The 19,893-nt window shown below is 40.8% G+C and overlaps 1 long non-coding RNA gene across 2 annotated transcripts; it reads right to left on the bottom strand.

The window, feature by feature from the left end:
* Positions 1-240: 240 nt before the first annotated feature.
* Positions 241-18,328, bottom strand: LOC118970315 (uncharacterized). 2 transcript variants are annotated; one of them, XR_005058234.2, is made up of 4 exons: positions 18,179-18,328; positions 8,482-15,632; positions 4,428-6,684; positions 241-1,984 (listed from the first exon to the last, which is right to left on the bottom strand). It is a non-coding gene; the product is annotated as an uncharacterized lncRNA (long non-coding RNA). The 2 variants fall into 2 exon arrangements; XR_012122332.1 differs by having other exon boundaries at positions 4,428-15,632.
* Between the last annotated feature and the right edge of the window lie 1,565 nt (positions 18,329-19,893).

Genomic DNA, 19,893 nt, shown 5'->3' with positions numbered 1-19,893 from the left:
GCTAATGGAGGCTATGTTGTTGAACTTCCAAGCATTGCCCCCAGTGTTTGAAGCCAAATAGCTTTCTCAACACTTTGAGAGACAGTCTGGCCGTGTCTGCACATTACCGAAAAAAAAGGTGATGTTTAATAAATCAACACCTGAAATTAAAGAATAGTCACTGAATAGAGCATGCCCTTGGCTGCCAGGAGCATGTCATGAGGGGCAGAACCACACTTTCTTATTTTCAGGCAAACCTCTTTTATCTGGGAAACAAAAGCAAAAATGCCTTGTAAGTCTGGGAAGAGGAAATCCCTGGGCAAAATACCTCTAAAAACTGAAATTAGTCAAAGGGAGAAATAAAGTTTAAAAACCCATTTATTGCTTACAATCTGCAGTCCAGCCCATCTCTCCTGCTCCAGCAGCAGCAAAACTGGCCCTCCTCTAACCTCTGGGGTACAGATAAGCCCTCCTTGCCCAGGTAATTACCCATTATATGGAGATGAACTTCTCTCCACCCCTGAGGAATGATGCAAATCCACTCAAGCCATACTTCTCTCCACCCTTGAGCTCCTGTTGATATGCAGATGTACTAAAGTCAGGTGAGATATTCTGGATAAATTAGAATTTTACCCACAGCCTTCAGACAAAACAAAACAAAAATTTTAATCAACAAAACCAAAACCACACAACACAAATCATACCAACTCCACATGTGAAGTACCTTTTAGAGTACCCAGCATTGTAAACAGCATTTTGCTAGCAGGTGTTTCAATCCTTGTACACGTTTCAGGTGTGAATGCTAAATTTTTGTCTTCTAGAAAAACCAAATTTCCTATACATTACTTTCAATCCTGAAATTTGAGTATCTTGGCTACTAATCAACTCTGATTCTGTGCTTTGGACTCAGAGTGTTATTACTCTTAATCAAAAATCTGATAGACATAAAAGAAAAAAGCACCTATCTTCAAATTCACTAAATTACAAAATATGGCATAAACCATAATTCTCTGCTTTTGTATAATGAAAATCAACTCTTCAAGAAGAGAAATCAGGACAGGAACTTCTGAAAAAAGCAAATTTTAATATGGATATGTTCCTTAGAGCAGAATTTCTCCCAAGCCTTTGATTCATACCATTTTCAGTGATAGTAGTTTGGGATTTTTATTTTCAGATATGCAGAGTCTGGGAAGTCTTAGTAGGACTGAAAGGTATGAGGTTGGGGCAGTGATAGTTGTGGGAGAGGGAGAGTTGGATTCCTAAATTTCTGCTTATTCAACAGAGCATGTTCTAACATTCAATACACAACATTTTTGGCACTGCTATGAGTCAATCAGCCAGCTTTCTTTTTATTGTTTTACCTTAGTGGAGAATTAAGTAGCAGCAGAGCTGGCAAAATAGAAAGGTAAAAGAGGTTCTCTGAAGTCAAGGTAAGAAACAAAGAAAACATAAGATCCAAATGAGGAAGAAAGGTAAAGAAACATTATGTGGAATCTGGAGTAGAACCCTCCTTTTGTTTCTCGCGCTGAATTGTGAGAACCACGATTGCTCCTTCCTCATGATGAGGGTGATGATGAGAGCGTTCATGGCCACAGGCTCTGCTGACAGCAGCCAGTGAATTCTCAGACTGTGGTCAAGCAAGTCCTGGTTTTTTACTTTTTCCAGGAGGAATATGCCAAATTTCACCTGTGAGTATCAGAAATTTGAGCTGCCCAGAGGCTACAGGCTGTTTCTTCATGACTCTGTGCTCTAATGGAACACAAGGCCATCGTTTTACTGGATGTATTTAATTAGGCTTTGGGCTGTGATGGAGTATTCATCTGAAAGCGTCTTCAATAGGAAATCAAGAGGTACATGGTCCCAGGGTTGCAACAGTGGTTCAATGATACCATCACACTGTCAAGATGTTTCTGCCCCTCCACCTCATCCAGTCCTCTGATAGTGACTTTGATCCTCAGGCTTGTCGTCTCGCAGTTACAATTGCAAGCATCATATTCTTTCAGAACTGCATCAAAGAGAAGAAAAGGAGGTAGTCAGAAAAAAATCTCTCCTCCTGTATTTTCCTCTCTTTAACATCAAAGAAAATATGTCATAGAATCCTCCAAGCCAGAAATGGCCAGAACTGAGTCACATAGCTGACCCTCAGTGCAAGATACAGCTGGAAAACCGGATGCTTATCTGAAATTTAAAGTTTTTATGGGAAGTGGGCTGTGCTAAGGAAGAGGGGTAGGAGAATGGCATTGTATGGAGAACAATGTCTGTCATTGCCATAAGTTAAGAAAGATTGCTAGGTTTCAAGAGGAAAAATCCCTCCTGACACAAATGATATTTAGTGTTCTTACTGGGATATAGGACTGTCGCACAATCAAGTAATTCAGACTTGAGGAAAAAGTCAACTATGAATGCAATGAAAAAAACCCACTCTCCTTGATCTGATGGATTCCTTAGTCTTAATAGAGAAAAATCATAAGGCTGGGGATTGACTGGTTATAAGCTGAAAGACTTAATGCTTGTACCATGAGGCTGATGTTGCTATTCCTCTTGTTGCCCATCTCCCATAGTTCTAGTAGTTAATTCTTCTGGTCCCATAGGGATTCACTCATAAAACTTAGCTCTCATTGATTCCCTGAGGCCCAAATATTTTTCACTGAACCATTGGGTTGAATATTTTCACAAACTTTCCCATAGAGAGATGGAGGGTGAAACTCACCCAGCCTAATAAAATATGCCATCTCCTCCTCTAGGACCTTCAATCATCACCAAGCTCAAAATGCTGCAGCTCAAAAACATGTTTTATTTTTCTGTTTAAGATGGAAGGAGTACTTTTGAAATAGGCAGCACTTTAAGATTGGGCTCATCCCTGCTCAAGAGTCTCAACTAAACAAGATGATCTTACCTCACCGTGCAGAAACTCTCTCCAGTTCTTTTTATGTGCTTGAACAATGTGTTGGGAATTCTAAATTCTTCCCATGCTAGGAATACAAATATTCTTAACACTCATAAAATGATCTTCCCTTAATAAAAGAACAGAGAGATCACCCACTAAAAATACTTAGTCTGGGTTCAACTTGAAGAATTGAAAATATTTGTGTTATCTTGGTTTTCAATAGGAGTTGCCCTGTGGGATCAAATCGCTATTTGTCAGAGCTAATATCCCCACCTCTTGTTTGGCCAGAATCAGATGTACCAGAGAAAAGGAAAAGGAAAATAAAGAGGGAAAGTCAAGCCTATTGCACCTGGCCCACTGTGTACTATCCCACGCTGGACTGTGAGGTGGGAATTCCTTCTTGCCCCTCCCTCCACATGTGATCAGTTTACATCCTGGAACATGAGACTTCATTTCCTTGTATCTTTTTTGTTCTAGCTCACAGAGCTTTAAAATCTAGTCATGCTCATAAAATTATCTAATCCTCAAATCCCACTCTCTCTTGCCTTAGCAGCCCCCTGTGGCCACAAATGCCACAGGTTGACTCTATTGGTTGGGCTGCATACAAGTTGGTTGATTTGAATCTTTTTCTTTTATTTATTGATATTTTCCATCTTCTAGCTACAATGAATGTGCCCTATTCTTACTTGGAATAAGCTTTAAAAAATGCAAGTGTTTAATCTCCTGGGAGTCCCTTTTGATCTTGGTTAAACTGGCTTATTTGAGAACTTTGTCCCCAACAGTAGCTGAGAAATAGACTCTGAGAGGAAGTGAACAAACTAAAGTGGAAGTAGGGTGCAGTGGAGACCTGAGGGAGTTATCCATTCTTAGAGTATGTTTCCGCACACTGTGCTCTTGATGATGGCGCCGCCATCAAGAGTCGGATGTACGGAAAATGCTGCCTGCTGTGCCATACAGACTTCCAACTCATCAGTTAAAGGCTCTGAAAGCTTGGCACTAAACAGAAAATCCTGGTCACACTTGTTTCACCCCTGTTTACTAAACTCATTTGGCCTGGGAACCTTGTTTCCTGGGACACAGACAAACTTCTTATAGAACCATTATTTGAGAAATACTGCCTAAACAGTATTTTAGGCAAAATGTCTTCTTTTATTTAAGTAATTTAATCACTAGTCATTGCTCTGAACTCTTGTATTTATGCCTACAGGCCAAGAGTCGATATGCACTAGGAGAGAGCACAGCATTTGGAGTCAGAAAATCTTGGTCTTAGCTGAGGTCTAAGGATGAAGTTCAGTTTCTTAACATGACTCCATGATAGATACATTACTACTCTTAAGATTTCAAAGAGGGTAGGGTAAAGTAATAAAGCAAAGGGTTTGGGGAAAAATAAAGCATTAGACAAATATTTTTTATTATATTCTACTATTTGTTTGACACTTAGAGTATGTTCGCTTGAAAACCTTTACTATGTATGCAATTTTATTATTAGCGGGGGTAGGGTTATTGCAGGAACAAGTAATCTTTAAATCTCAGTGCCTTTATATTGTAAAAGTCCATTGACCTGGTTCCCTTCAGGTGTTTCTGTTCAGGTAATTCTCTTGGGTGGTTCTTCTCTAAGTAGAAATTCAGAGTTGCAGGTGCTTTCCATCTTGTGGCTCTGCTGTATTGCGGCTTCAGGGTCACCTTGGGGCTATCTAGCCAGCAGACAGCAGGAGAAACAGGAATTCATGAAGAAACAAATGAAGTGATTTAGGACCTAGAAATGGCATACACCACTCCTCCCTCCATTCTGTTGTACAGAACTCGTCATGTGACCCCTTCTCAACACAAGGGTCCTTGGAAATGTAGTATTTCTGTGTCCCAGGAGTAAGTGAAATAGCTGCATAAATACATGATGCTGTCTCAGGCAAAGATCTGACTCCCAACTGGTCTTGGAAGATTCCCTTCCATTCTTAAGGTTTGAGCCCTAGCTCCCAATAAATGTTAATGCTAATAATCAATCAATCTAAGTAAGTTTGTTTTTCTCCCTGAATTATTGACAATTACCTCAATCAGTTAACATTTTGAGAAAAGGGCTTTCAAGTCACTGTGCACAGTTATAAAGAAAACAAAGGAAAAATACTCTTGTGGAAATGCCGTCTGATGAGGGAGAGAGAATTCACATAAATATATTTAAACACCAACTACAGACTCTGCCAAATACTCAAAACCAACTGCAGCTGTGCAGAGGAAACATAAATCTGTACAGAGTAAGAAAGGCAGTAAGGGAAGGGGATGAGCTGGATGTCTGAATTAATTGGAGCCAGGAGGAGATCATCAAAGAAGACTAAACTTTATGCAATATTTTTCAATAGCGTATAATTTTCCTAATTATAAAGAGTACAAAATTTACAAAACACAGAAAAGTACAAAACATTAAAAAAAACACCCAAAATCCCAATACCTATCCACACTCCATATATATTATCTCTGTAAAGATTATTGCAATTTTCTATTTGACCTAGGTTCTTGTTTTTTTTTTAAGCATACATTTCCCCCACCCCCACCCCCCAATATCATACTCTACAGGTTTTGTGGTTTGTTTTTTAAAAACTCACCAATATAGTCTGAATAGTTCTCAGTGTTCAGAACATGACTTTTAACTGGCTGTACATTCAACTACAGTTGGGCATAAATTGTTTGTTTTTCATCAAATAATTTTTTCATTCTTATACAAAATGGTGTGTTGGACATATTCAGCTTTGTACATATCTCCAATTGTTTTGCATTTCAAAAGAATTGTAAATAATGGGGACTATCATCTGTTAAAATTTATGATGTATTTACTGTGAATTAAGTTTCTTATATGCAGTATCTCATTTAATCCTCAGAACAACTGTATGCCAATACTAGTAGTATCATATTCACTTTACAGGTGAGGAAACAATGACTTGTCAAAGTTAAATAGCTTGCCTCACATGGCATATCTAGTCCATCATAGAAGTGGGGTTTGAACTGGACTGACTTCGGAGTCTAAGCTCCATCCACTGCGAGAATACTCTGCCCCAAGAGTCCACTTAAATTCTCTCTAGGAGATTAACCTCAATGGCAAGTTGACAGAGTAATAGATATGGCTTGAGAAGGGGCATGTATAATCAGCAGGAATGGTTTATGCAATGGCTTAGAGGAGAGAAAGGGTAAAGTTTTATGAGGGATAATAACTTTTGCTAGGCTGAAGTAAAAAAAGTATAAGCTAGTATGTCCAGGGAGGAAAATTTGTTTCAAAGGACTGTCTCTAAGCCAAAATTCAGGAGTGTTTAAAAATTATTTAAAGAGACAATAGGAGTGCCTGTCCAGACATACTAAGGGGAGTGATGTCAAAACAATACTTGATAAAGTTGTACTTTGTTTTACTCTTTGATTTAGGACACTGGCTTTCAGCTTGTGGAGTGAGATAAGATCTAGGTTTCAGGGGGTCCTTTTGGAGACCTTTTGTCATAATTTTCTTCCAGCCTGACATGTTCTCTGTGGGAATGCAACTTTCTTCACAGTAGCTGTAGAATTTGAAGGAAGCCTGAAAGGCATGACCTCTTCCATTTCCAGTCTCCATCCACGGCCACGTCTCCGGGTGCATTCCAAATCCCAGATGGAATCAGAGCAGGAGCAATGACCAAGAGACACGGAGGTTGACCAGAGACCGTCAGGGTGGAGAGAGTGACGTGGTGGCTCTGAGCGCAAGTTCTGTCCTCACACTGCGTGGGCTCACATACCGGACCCACCACTTATTAGCCATATGAGTTTGGACAGATGACATTTTCTCTGTGTCTCAGTTTCCTCAACTGTAAAGTGTAAAAATATAATGTTAAATACAGCTCAAACTGTAAAACACAATAATAATACCTAATTCATAGAGTCATTGTGAAGATTAAATGAGCAAAAACAAGTAAAAATGTTAGCTGTTGTTATCTCCACAAGGTAAATCATGGTTGCTTACTGATTTTTCTCAGTTGGCCCTCCAGTCCCAGCTCTTGGAACATAAGAGCTCAATAGATGTGTATGCGTGTGGATTCAAACCGGGAGTCCAGTTCTTCCTAAGTCTGGTAACTTTTGCCCCTGAGGAACAAGCACCTGTTTACTGAATATCCTAAATATTCTACATTTCGTATGACCACAGAGTACTAACACTTCCCTTTTCCCTTCTGGACTTTCTGGACATTTACAAAAAGGCCCCAGGCCAGCACTACCACTGTTTGGACAACACAGAGAACTCTCTGACCAATGTCCCTTCCCTCCCTCTCCCGAGTGTGTCTCCCACCCCTCCTTCTCTCACTATTCATTGCTTAGGACCATTCTGTGCACACACATGCTCATGTAATTTTTACCTCCGACTCCCTTCTTTCTGTCTCATTTCTTGTCCTGTTACCTTAGTAGTGAGGGAAGTTGAATGGGATCAGGGTCCTTTCTCTGTTTCCTTCTTTAGTCCTAAGTGACCAGATGAGATTAGATAACTAGAGAACTAGTTGTTTTTTAGCATCTTGAAAGTACCCCCAAAGCCTTCTATAGAACTTACTTAAAAGTCTCCCTCTACTATTTCAAAAATCTATAATTGAAACTGCTCTTCCTAGATGTTAACATGTAAAATAATATATCAATCAATCACTTTTGAGCTAATTAATTAAGAACACTTAATGTAAACTGATGATTTAAAAATGCACAGTAGTCTGCTACACTATGGGTTAAACAGTGCTTAAAGGGCAGTCTGGGAACCAACTCCTATGGGTAACATTGTTTCTATGGGAAAATGCACTCTGAATTCCAGACAACCCATTTACCCACTAACTTTTGGGCTATGATCCTTCAGTAAGTCAGAGACTGACTAAAAATACCAAATATTTTTATGTACTTTTTATCAATGCATTAAAAACACATTCTTAGGTTTTATCTTAATAGGGTGAAGCAAACCCTAGCCTCCTATGAAACTAGCATATGTTGCTTTTCTGACCTCCAAAGTGCAGTTGAAAGGTGGTTTGTGGATTTTCTACAAAGAAAGGGCCTGGCTATTTTAATTAGCTTAATGTATGTAAGATCAATTATTTCAAGACAGTAGACAAACAAAATCATTCATATTGTTGGCAGGTTTACACAAATGATTTCACAAGAGTAAATCACTTTAAGGTTACATAGGACAGATGCACACAGTCTACGTGAGAACGTTTGGAAAATATTTTGGACTCTTTTTTCAAGGGCATACAATACGCATGGAATTTGCTGGAATCTGTTTCTCCAATTAGGTCTTTATTACCCACACTGTAATGACGGGTTTCTATTCACAGGGTGATGTGACATTTATACACGTTCAAGTTTCCTTTCTTTTGACCATTTTGTAAAGGATACAATATTTTTCCTTTCCCGTCAGAAGTTAGGTCTCCTGTGAGGTTGTATACAGGAGAATGAGCTAGGGAAATACTTTTACGGTGGATGGTCTGCTTGAAACTCATTTTAACAGGAACAAAAAAAACCATAACCTGTGGAGTAGAAAGGGCCTAGCACTGGCCAGAAGACCTGAGTTTTGGCCCTGATTCCTGAACTGAGTGGCTCTGAACAAGTCACCCGCCTCAGAGCCTCATTATCTTTACCTGCACACTGAGGGGATTGGCGTGACTTGAAGTTCCTTTCCAGTCTTACGTCTGTTTCTTTGGTGTGTAAAATATGTAACGATTTGGGGGATTGTATTCTTTCCAGATCTTGCCTTTCCACTCACATCACTCCAGTGGGTTGCAGAGAGAAACTGCCAATATCCAAATAACCTTTTTTCAGTTCACATTAACTTGAAAATGTCTTTTAACAAGCAGCAAGTCAGGTGTCTGTGGATAACAATCAATGTTCTCCAAAACCTGATTTCTTCCTTTCCTTATCTTTCTTTCTTTCTTTCCCTTCCTCCCTCCCATTCTTCGTTTGCCTTTAAGGGGTGGACACAAAGGCTTTGGCTCGGGCTCAGCGCTGCAGCTCAGGATCTAACAAAGGGAAATCCCCCATGTGCTGGAACCTTGCAACTCCAGAAATGGGCCGTTTATGAAAGCTGAAGTACCGCAGGGGTGAGCCAAGAAGCCACTTGTGAGTCCAGCCAGTTGTCCCCAGTCCAGACCATTCAGAGGGAAGGACTCAGCTGATCTCCTGCCCCCAGCTGTCCAAAGCCAGGAGGTGCAGCACCTGCTGAGGAAAACTGCAACGTGGGGATATGAGGGTTGAGGAGGTCACACTTTCTCTTTTGCACTGGAAAACTGCCCTTTTCTTAATTTTCAATATTCTCTCCCTGGATGTTAAAAGTCTGACTACTGGATGATTACTTTCATACATTTAGTTTCCCCCACTTTAATGCTGGCTAACTTTTAGGAGGTGGGGTGGGGTGGGGGATGGGGAAGGGTGAGAGGATTGGGACAGGTGGATGGGGAGGGGATGGAGGATAAGGGTAGGCTGGGGTGGGAAGGGAAAGGGAGGAGATAAAAGAATGAATAAATAAATGGTGAAAGAAAAGAATGATAAGCAAAAAAACAAAATATTCATTGAGTACCTACAACTTGCTAGGTGTTAGTGAGGTGCCAGGCATACAGCAATATCCCCGGGTCATAGAACTGAAGAGGGGAGTCCTCAGATAGTCTAAGGAGGGAAGATAAAAGCAAATAATTCAGCAAATACCTTAATACTTGACACTGTGATGGAATTGCTATGAAGAAATACAAATGACCAGGACCTAATCCAGGAGGTGAGGAGGGTGGTGTTCAACAAAAGTCAGGTATTTTTTTTTATTTTTGAGGTATCACTAATATACACTCTTACGAAGGTTTCACATGAAAAACACTGTGGTTGCTACATTCACCCATATTATCAAGTCTCCCCCACACCCCATTGAAGTCACTGTCTATCAGCATAGTAAGATGCCACAGAGTCACTACTTGTCTTCTCTGTGCTATACTGTCTTCCCCATGAGCCCCCCCGACACACCATGTGTACCAATCATAATACCCCTCAATCCCCTTCTTCCTCCCTCCCCAGCCACCCTCCCCGATCCCTCCCCTTTGGTAACGCTAGTCCCTTCTTGGAGTCTCTGAGTCGGCTCAGCTGCTTTGTTTCTTCAGTTTTGCCTTGTTGTTATACTCCACAAATGAGTGAAGTCATTTGGTACTTGTATTTCACTGAGCATAATACCCTCGCAAATGGTAGGATTTGTTTTCTTCTTATGGCTGAATAATATTCCATTGTGTATACGTACCACCTCTTCTTTAGCCATTCATCTACTGAGGGACACTTAGGTTGCTTCCATTTCTTGGCTATTGTAAATTGTGCTGCAATAAACATAGGGATGCATATGTCTTTTTGAATCTGGGATCTTGTTTTCTTCAGGTAAATTCCTAGAAGTGGAATTCCTGGGTCAAATGGTATTTCTATTTTGAGCATTTTGCGGAACCTCCATACAGCTTTCCACAATGGTTGAACTAATTTACAGTCCCAACAGCAGTGTAGGAGGGTTCCGCTTTCTCCACAACCTCGCCAATGTTTGTTGTTCTTTATCTTTTGGATGGTGGCCATCCTAACTGGTGTGAGGTGATATCTCAGTGTGGTTTTAATTTGCATTTTCCTGATAATGAGCAATGAGGAGCATCTTTTCATGTGCCTGTTGGCCATCTGAATTTCTTCTTTGGAAAAAGTTGGGTATTTTTATACCTGTTTCCAAATAGAAATTTAGAAGTAAATTATATTGCAGTTCGGTATGCAGTGTGCTTTTTGGGAATAAAACCCAAGCACACATCCTGCTCTGCCCCACCCTACACCCCCACATGGGAGCCTCCCTCCTTCGCCTCAGGATCAGCCTGGGTGTTCTGCAGTCTTCTTCCATTCTGAGAGCTCTGCTGCCAGGTCCCACCCCTCCCTCCAAGCTCTCTGCGGGACACTGCCTAGAGTTTGACTGACACATTCCCACAGCAACAGAGTACAGAGATGTTTAAAGACCTAGGATATTTGCTATATTTTGAAAATTGAATGAATAAATAAATAATCAATTAAAAAAACAGAATGAGTGAATGAGCAAAGTAGACAAACACACAAACAGGACAAAAACTTTCATTCACTGTCCTTGGCCACCAGATCGAATTAAAAAGACTCCAAGTTTTCGAGGAAGAATGACTTTCTCTAGGTGCTTTCCAAGATTGGCTCTGCAAAGCTGCCAGGGAGAATTATAGACATTGAATCGAAAGTAGCAAGTCTCATGGTGACATCCAAAGTGTTTTAAATCCAAACCTCAGAGCTAGAGGGTTCAGAGAAGATGCCTACAGCTAAATCAAATTTGTCTTGTTCTTAGTAAAAACTCTGATAATTTATTGAACAGTCTACATTACAGAATTATCTATGGCATTAAGACAGACCAACTGTTGTGATTTATGGGATGGGCTAATATTACAGCCATTAAGGAAATGAAAAAAAAATGAATGAAATTTTTCATTTTTAAATTACCTCAAGGCAAGATATCCAGCTCTGTGTGACCATATTCCAATAAGCCTGATGAGAACAACCAAACCCATCTCAAAAAATGTTATCACATATATAAAGATGGAACTTATCTTTGCCCCTTGCACTAAACATATCCTTTCTTTCACAAAACTTTGCCACAAAGAAAACAATTACAGTTAAGGAAGACTCACATTCATCCTTCCCTTCACTCATTCCATCTAATGGTTTATTGAGCACCTACAGTGTTGAGGTGGAGATGTGGGAAGAGTCTGCCCCAGGGTGCCAACCGTCTAGTTGGAGTAGGTTGAGAGCAGATGCCAAGAAAGTAGAGATGGCATGAATGGGTTATTTCTAACTATTATAGAAACAAGGAGATAGAAATAAATTAGGAGAAGCACAGGGTGTTGAGAGCACTGCTGAGGGGCTCCTGACCAGTTGGAAGCAGACAGTGAAGGCTTCTTCTAGATTGCAATGCCATGTCTTTAACTACCAGCTTCTTAGAAGGCTAAGCTAAGCATATTTACAAACATGGAAAGGTGAAAGAACCACTTTTGCTGAAAACATTTCCATCTAAGATACAGAGTCAAAGAGAAAAACATAATGAAAATGAGTATTACTAGAATATAAGTTCCAGGAGTATAAGACCATTTTGATCTTTATTTTACTCTTGTCCAGTCCAACAACTCTATCACTTTCAGTAAGGTCTAGCATATAAGAGGTATTCAATAAAAACTTGTTGAAAGCTGGTTGAATGCATAATAGAAACCCTGTTATACACATTAAAAAAAATCAGTAAATGTATATTTCAGTCACTGACAGTTTAGAGCAAGTTGGTTGACTGACATGCTTCCTTAAAAGCCTTCATTGGCTTTCTGTTGCCAACTTCACCAAATTTTAATGCTTCTACCTATTTTAATTTGTCCACTTCAGTTCAGTTCCTCCCTGTGTTTCCAAATTTGTTTCCTCCTACTCATCTTACTCACTTCCTGGATGGGATTGTGGTCCCTTGAATTTCTTCACTGAAATTTTATCATAATTGTAACTGTTAAAGTATTTGCTTAATTATTTGTTTCATATCTCCCTCCTTGGGAATGCCTCTGCCATTCAGGTTGTTTACAGTTCCCCCAACACCATGTGCATCCCACTTGTCAACATTCACTGCTTTGGATTCCCTCATCTGGATCCAGTCTCCTCTTCCCCTCCAGCCCACCCTCCCGACATCTATGCACATTCTCATCATTCTTTAAGAAACATTTTGTATGCACCATGCTTCCCATGACTAATCCATTCTCTCTCTTCATCTCTCTCTCATTCTCTCTCTCTTTCTCCTATAAACTCTACAGTCCATGCCACAGTGAACCGTAACTACATAACCCCTTCTATGTGTCACTTTTATGGGTATTAGTCTTCTCTTCTCAACTAGACTCTGAATTCCCAACAGGTTATGGTTCATGCCTTATTCTTCATCTTACAAGATATCTGTTTGGCTGGCAGAGATATTCTGAATAAGGCAGTGATGGAAGATAAGAGTGTACGGAAAACTGGCTCCAATCATGGAAAATCTTGAATGCCAGGTTAAAAGATTGACTTTGGTCAGAAGAAAGGCAAGCATTTCTGAAAAGCATCCCCTTCTCCATAGGTGCTTCATCACTATTAGCCAAGTGGTTACCAATCACTCATTATAAAAAAAAGTCATGGAGAAGGAAAAGATTAGGAAATACCTTCCCTGGCTTTCAGCATCTTGATTTCCATGTTCCACAGAGTTTTCCGAAAATTATTATGTGTGTTAGCTGAGTGGTTAACTAAATATCCTGCACTTAATTACTCTTTTCTCTGTTATTGGAAAAGATTGAGTCTGGTGGTCTCTACAAGATTTCAGAGGAGCTGTGTTCCACCCAGGGTTTGCACAGGACTGAAATGCTGCTGTTACTACTCTTGATAGGTTAGGCAGAACAATTATCCAGAGGCACTTGGAAGAAATAATAAAAGAATAAAAAATAAATTAACTATTGCACTTGCAGAATCTTTTGTTGAATGATCTTTTCTCTCAAAAGGCAAAAATTTCATGAAGAACTCAATTAAAAGGAAATTTTAGAAACTTCCGAGGTAAATAAATGCTCTTGGCAAAATTCCTCTTCTATATGGAGTAATGCTATAAAACAAGCATTGCATCTTTGGGTTCAGGGAACTTACACGAGCAAAAACGAAAGGAGTCTATTTAGCAGTTATCTGGTATTTGCATTCAGACATTTAGGCAATGCTTCATTTGCCTAATAAAAGAGCAGTGTTTCATCTTTTGTCTGAAATGTGGAATTTCTTCGCTTGGACTAGCTTACTCACTGTGTCAGCAGAACAGTCCCCATTGCTCCTGGATTCTGCAAAGACAAATTTGTCTCCTTTCTACAACTTATTTGTAACCTGAACATCAATACTTACAGCACTTTTGCTGTCATTCACTGACATGGACGGAATGGTGAAAATCTGAGTTGCCCAACACACATATTCCCAGCTGAGAGTGAACAAAATCATATGCTGCCTTTTGTTCCCGTTCCCATGCAAAATAAAATATTGTCCTTTTTACAGTCTATTTAGTCTGGTGTTTTTGAATTTTTCTTGGCAATTTTGCTTTTTAAAATGTTCCCCAGGTGTAGTGTTGTCTAATGTTACTAAGTACAAGTGACTTATGGAAAAAATATGTGTGTTAGATAAGCTTTGCTCAGGCATGAGTTAGAGTGCTTTTGGCTATGAGTTCAATGTTAATTAACCAATAGCATATATTAAATAAGCTATCTAAGCAGAAACACATATAAAACAAGGTTATGTATTGATTGGTTGACACAAATGTTATGTGTTGACATAAGACTCAGGGAACTCAACCTTACATTCTCTCTAGGAGCAATGATTCAGTATTTGCTAATATGGTGTTTGTGGTGACTGTACATTGCATACCTTCTATGAATAGCAAGAATTAACTGCATATGGATTAAAAAGTTCCATAATTCTTGATTCCCATGATCAGGACTAAACGTTCAACAAACTATTAGTCCACACAAAGTGTAATATGGTGTCTGGGCCTTCGGTTAGATGTCAGATGGATTTGGGGTTGCAACTCAGATTGTCTGCTCATTAACTGAGCAACTTTACACAAATCGCTTTACCTTTCTAAAGCTACCTTTCAAGGTTGTTAAAAGAATTAAATAGAATGATGTGTGTGGAATAGCACAGTTAGTATAAGGTAAACCCTCTATATATTGTTACTATCAGCTGTTCCACTTTATCTCTCAAGTATTGCAATCTCTCATGAAATTGTAAGGATAAAAATGACTCGCTGTTGACAATATTCTTCACTCTGCAGAGGAGCACATAGGGTCCTACTCACACAGAATTGCACGAAAAGACAGACAGGAAGCCAGAAGACCAACTTACAAATTATCTGCTTATAGTTTTAATCTACTCCCAAGCAGTCTTCTGTCCAAAGTGTTGCTCTATAGTTACCACGTACCAGACACTGTCCTAAACTCTACAAATATTGAGCTCATTCAAGTACAGACAGCAACGAGGCTGTCCTACAGTCAACGCCCAGTCATGAGAAGAGACCTGAAAAGTGTTCAATCTGTCTTTCAGTTAAAATTCAAACGTGATAACCTGACCCATAGAGTTCACAGTGCTGGGGACATGTGAGTGTCTCCTCCAGATGATTCCACTTGCTGCCATTCTCTCTCCTCCGGTGGGGAGCATTAGTCTCAAGCTCCTGGGAAACACTAGCCGGCCATGCCTTGGAAAGTTGGAAACTCCTACCTGAGACCTTGTCTCTCAGATGGCCTCTGGCATGACTATGAAGTCATGCCCAAACAAGTCCAACTCCACTCACTACTGGGTGGAAAGGTAGAAATGGACTTCAGATTCTGCTGATGAAGGGGAGGACGGGCAGAAATCCTTACAGAGTTTTGGCCTCAGTGGGAAGCACCTAAAAATTAATGATACCCTCTTCTCTGAGAAAATTAGTCTCCAGTTAGCATTCTCCTTTATCTCCTTATTCTAAGGGAATGGATGACTCCTTCCTAGCCTTGAATTATATTTCCAAAGTGCCTCTTCTCTCATTTACCTCCATTTCACCTCCTCTTCTCTCCTTACCTTCAGAGTTGCCAGGAAAGGGCAGGAAAACCCATCCCACCTTACTTGCTTCTCAGAAAGTTCTTGTATCTTCATTGCTATCTTCCCCCTTACCTGGTACAAAGAAGTCTTATCTCTTCTTTGAAGAGAAAAAAGAATTAGGTGGACCCTGAAAATAAGGAGAAATAGCACTTACAACTCCAGAATCTTTGTTGATTGAACACTGCTGGGGATATTAATCATGAGGGTTTATTTTCCGAAGAACATCAGAGCACATCTGGAAATTAAATAAAAATAACAGGAGGGTTCAAATCAACTGACATTTTCCAGAGAATTCCTCAAGGCAATTAATAAGATGCTGCCCACAGAGGCACGAGAAACTTTGATTCTGTTCTACCTAAACAAGACTTTAAAAAAAGTATCAGAATTCACCTTAAATAGTTTGTTTTTTATTAACTGCCCTCTCTTGAGGGGCTCTGCATACAGAACTGGGATCTGCCTTCTTTGTATTTATTTCAACTTGCTTTTGTCCAAACTGTGGATGAGTGGCTATTTCTAAGCAGTCTTTTTGACACTACATAATTCTGGCAGCCCAAGTTACTCCGATCCCTTAGGAAGGAGGCTTTGCTGTGGGAGGCAAGGATGTGGAGCCCACATCTCTCCTGAGAAGCACTCTGATTAGGTGACTCTCACCAAAGAGCCAAGGTCAAAACTAACTCTGCATTAGGCTCCCCCATGACAAGAGGGAGGTATTCATTTGGAGAAGATCTTCTTTGTTAGCAAGATGGTTGTGACACAGTGCAAATGAAGAGAAAGGAAGTGACCTCAACCTTTTCCTTATCTGTAAAAAGCAATGATTACTCCCTGTGGTTTGGTACAGCCAGCTTGTCAGGAGTCATGGAGTTGGGCCAAAAGGAGGCAAGAGGAGGGAATGAGCCAAATCTGGTCTCTGTAGCTCCCTCCCCTCCCTTCCTCTTTCCTTGCTGTCTGTTCCAGCCTGCTGCCCCTCCAGGGACCCAGGAACTTCTAGCAAGTCACCAAGTGCTCTGGGTCCCCCACTCTTTTTAAGTAATCTAACTTGGATGCCAAGAGTTGAACTGTACCCCTCAAAATGCATATGATGAAGTCCGAACACTCAGGACCTCAGAATATGACCTTACTTTGGAGATAGGGTCTTTATAGAGATAATGGAGTGAAGACGAGGCCATTAGGGTGGTCTCTAATGCAATATGACTGAGGTCTCTATAAAAGGGGGAAGTTGGGAGACAGACATGTATACAGGAGAACGTCGTGTGAGCATGAAGATGGCCATTGACAGGCCACCCAAAGAGACCTAGAAGAGATCTTTTCCTCCCATCGCTGGGAAGGAACAAGCCATGCTGACACCTGGATTCAGGCTTCCTGCCTCCAGAGCTGTGAGACAGCAAACCGCTGCTGGTTCAGCCACTCGTTTGTGGTATGTCATCATGGCAGCCCTAGCAAACTACTATGCGGGGCTACACAGTTCCACTCGCTGCACATTTAGTTCCCAAAACATGAACCTCCTTTCTGAGAGAGCCTTGAAATTCTTGCCTCTAAGGTGTATATAGTCATTTTGTTCTTCATTTAAAGCCAAGTAAATATGCTGGGGGAATGACACATGGAGGTGTGCTTTCTTCTCCAGATTTAACTCTCATTACTTTCTCTCCTCAGTCTCTGTTAGCTCTGCTCATCTACTCATTTGCTGGAGGGCAACCTGTTCTCTCACCTCAGAACCTTTGCACATGCTATTCTCTCTTCCTTAAAATACCTCGAACATATGCCAGGTTAGGGCCAACTGCCACTAGTATTTTAGTGTCGGCTGAATTGCCACATCTTTAGGGAGGTCTTCCCTGAAGTCTGCCAAATAAATTCAGATGTCCTCCCGATGTGCCCCCACAGCACATACGCCCACTTCTCTTCTATCAGTAAATAGATTCCTTGGTGATCACCTCTTTACTTGGCCACCTAGTCCACTAGCCTGGGGAAGTGCTACTTCATGTTCAATCTCAAACTTGCAGCAGCAGGCTCAATAGGCACCACAAAATTCACTTTCACTCATTTCCATAGTGCATCAAAACATTAAGAATTCTCTTAATCAATATATATAAAATGACTATATTGGGGGTCCTCAGTTTTGTTATATTGAAAAGTAGTCCTCATCCTCAAAAGTTTGGAAACCGTGGCTTTAATCTAGAGGTCCCACAGATGCATCCCAAGGGCCAGATCTGGCTAGCAGATGGGTTGACTTGGTCCCCCAGTGCTCCAGCCATCTCTGGATGTGGACCACTTGCCCTGAGGGCAGGACTGCTCTGCAGGCACCCCAGGCCCTCCATTCCCACTGTCTGGCATCCACCTCCTTCCTCCATGGGGTTACCTGTTTGGAGCCTGAGGCACTGGTTCCTTGAAAATCTTTCTCTCAGATTCTCCATCAGAATTTATTCTCCTGATATTCCCCTTCTCAAACTTGTTAATTTAATCCAAAAATTAGATTTATGAGATTGTCTTTTTCAGAGACACCCCATATTTTATCTAGAACCTGTGAGTGGGTTATTTGGGGTGTATGTGGGCAGGGTTTTTTTTCCTGTCATCCCACAAGACAAACATTCAAAAGAAGGTAAGTGGTTACTCCCTTAGGGTCTCACCTTGTCCTGTAGAAAGTATACAAGTCCTGAAAACAAATTAATTTTGACCAACCTTTGTTTTCCTTTCTGGACCCTGCTAGAGACACTTAACATGCAGGGTAACAGCCAGATCCACGGAAAAGTGCGCAGGTAGACGGGCTGGAGAAGGTCACAGAATCCTCTATCGGAATGGTCAGTCTCTAGACAACCGAGTATTAAATCACTGAGAAAGCAAGGTATGGTTTAGGAATTCTCTTTCTTCCCTCTTTAAACAACTTCAGAAAGGGGAAAAGCTAGTTTTATCTTAAAATACATCCAGATTACTCTGGGTTCATGCTATGCTGGGGTTTAAATCAAGTAGAATTTCTGGGTATATTTATTTTTGGAGACTCTCTGGAAAAATAAGTGTTAGGTGGCTCCAGTTGACCCAACCACGCAGCCCCGCTCCGAGTGGAGGAAGAGCCGCCACTGGAGAAAGTCCGCTTGCAGCACAGCTCGCAGCCCCCCTCGAACCCCTTCCCCAGACACTTCCTGGAGGGACACCGTGGTGTCTGTGGAAAGGCCCACACTGCATTCGTATGCCCAGTGCAGCCTCTCTTCTGATCCCTGGTATGATCCTGTTTTCAAAGCTGACACACTTCTGTTCAGTTACCCTTTCTTTCCTCCCCTTTTGCCAGTTGAGAGTCCAATATGCCAATTGTCCTACACTTCCATGACTTCAGACCTTAAACATTTTAACCCACAGTGGAGAATTCTATAGAGTCCTTTCTGAACAGCTCAGTCGCTGATCTCCTCCCTTCCCCCCCCGACCAGTTCACTGGGGCAGTGATTTCCTCAAAGAATTCCAACAAATTAGTTAGGCACGACTCCCCTTCCTGAAATGATGTTAGCTGTCTTTAATCAAGCTTGCTTTTCCAACTGTTCCCTATTTGATACCTTAAAGTAGTTACAGAGTCCTTCCTCCTAACAGAGGCTAAACTGGACAGCTTATCTTCGTATTCCCAGCATACACACAAATGCTGATAAAGTTTCAGGGAGGGGGTGTGGGTGATGAAGAGGGAAAGGATTCATTAAATCTTTTAACTTATCCTACACTTTTTAGACAGACACTTTTTTTAAGCCCAAAGATAAATGTTTAAAATCAGAATTCCAGAGAGAGGCATTTCAAAATGAGTCTTGGGGCTTTAAAAATGTGAGTACTTCCTCTATCCATTTGAGCAAATGTTTAAACTAAGACCTTTTTAATTATTTGATGCCAATGGCCTGAATTTCCTGCACTCATCACGGCCTGTGTTTCCTTGGTGTTCGCAGTACCAAATCTCAACTTCTGAAGTCAGGAGGTTAAGTTATAAATACCCGCTATTAGATAGCTGTAAAATATTTGCCTGAAGGCTTTGATAGTTTAAAGTTTTCCATTATATGTATATACAGATATGTATATTCTTGTAACTATGTGTATTTTAAGATACATGTGTATCTCCACAACACCTCATGTGTGGTCATGATATCCATCACATAAACTTCTGCATTTTCCAAACCATGGGATACAATTTCAAACCATATATAAACGGAATTTACACTGTACATCTGCACTGCACTGGGCTCTGCCATGTGGCGGGCATCATTATTTCCACACAGTCTGATATACAGTCCAAACCCGGGAGAGGGTCTCAAGGAAAAGACGAAAAGACATTGTAGGATCAGGTTTCCAACCTGAAACTCTCCATGGGAACTGCCAGAATAACCCAGATACTTCAAGGGGAAAGAAGTGAAGATGGTCCGAAAACC

Source organism: Manis javanica, chromosome 10 (genome assembly GCF_040802235.1).
Source record: "Manis javanica isolate MJ-LG chromosome 10, MJ_LKY, whole genome shotgun sequence".
NCBI lineage: Eukaryota > Metazoa > Chordata > Mammalia > Pholidota > Manidae > Manis > Manis javanica.
This window is presented reverse-complemented; position numbering and strand designations above follow the sequence as displayed.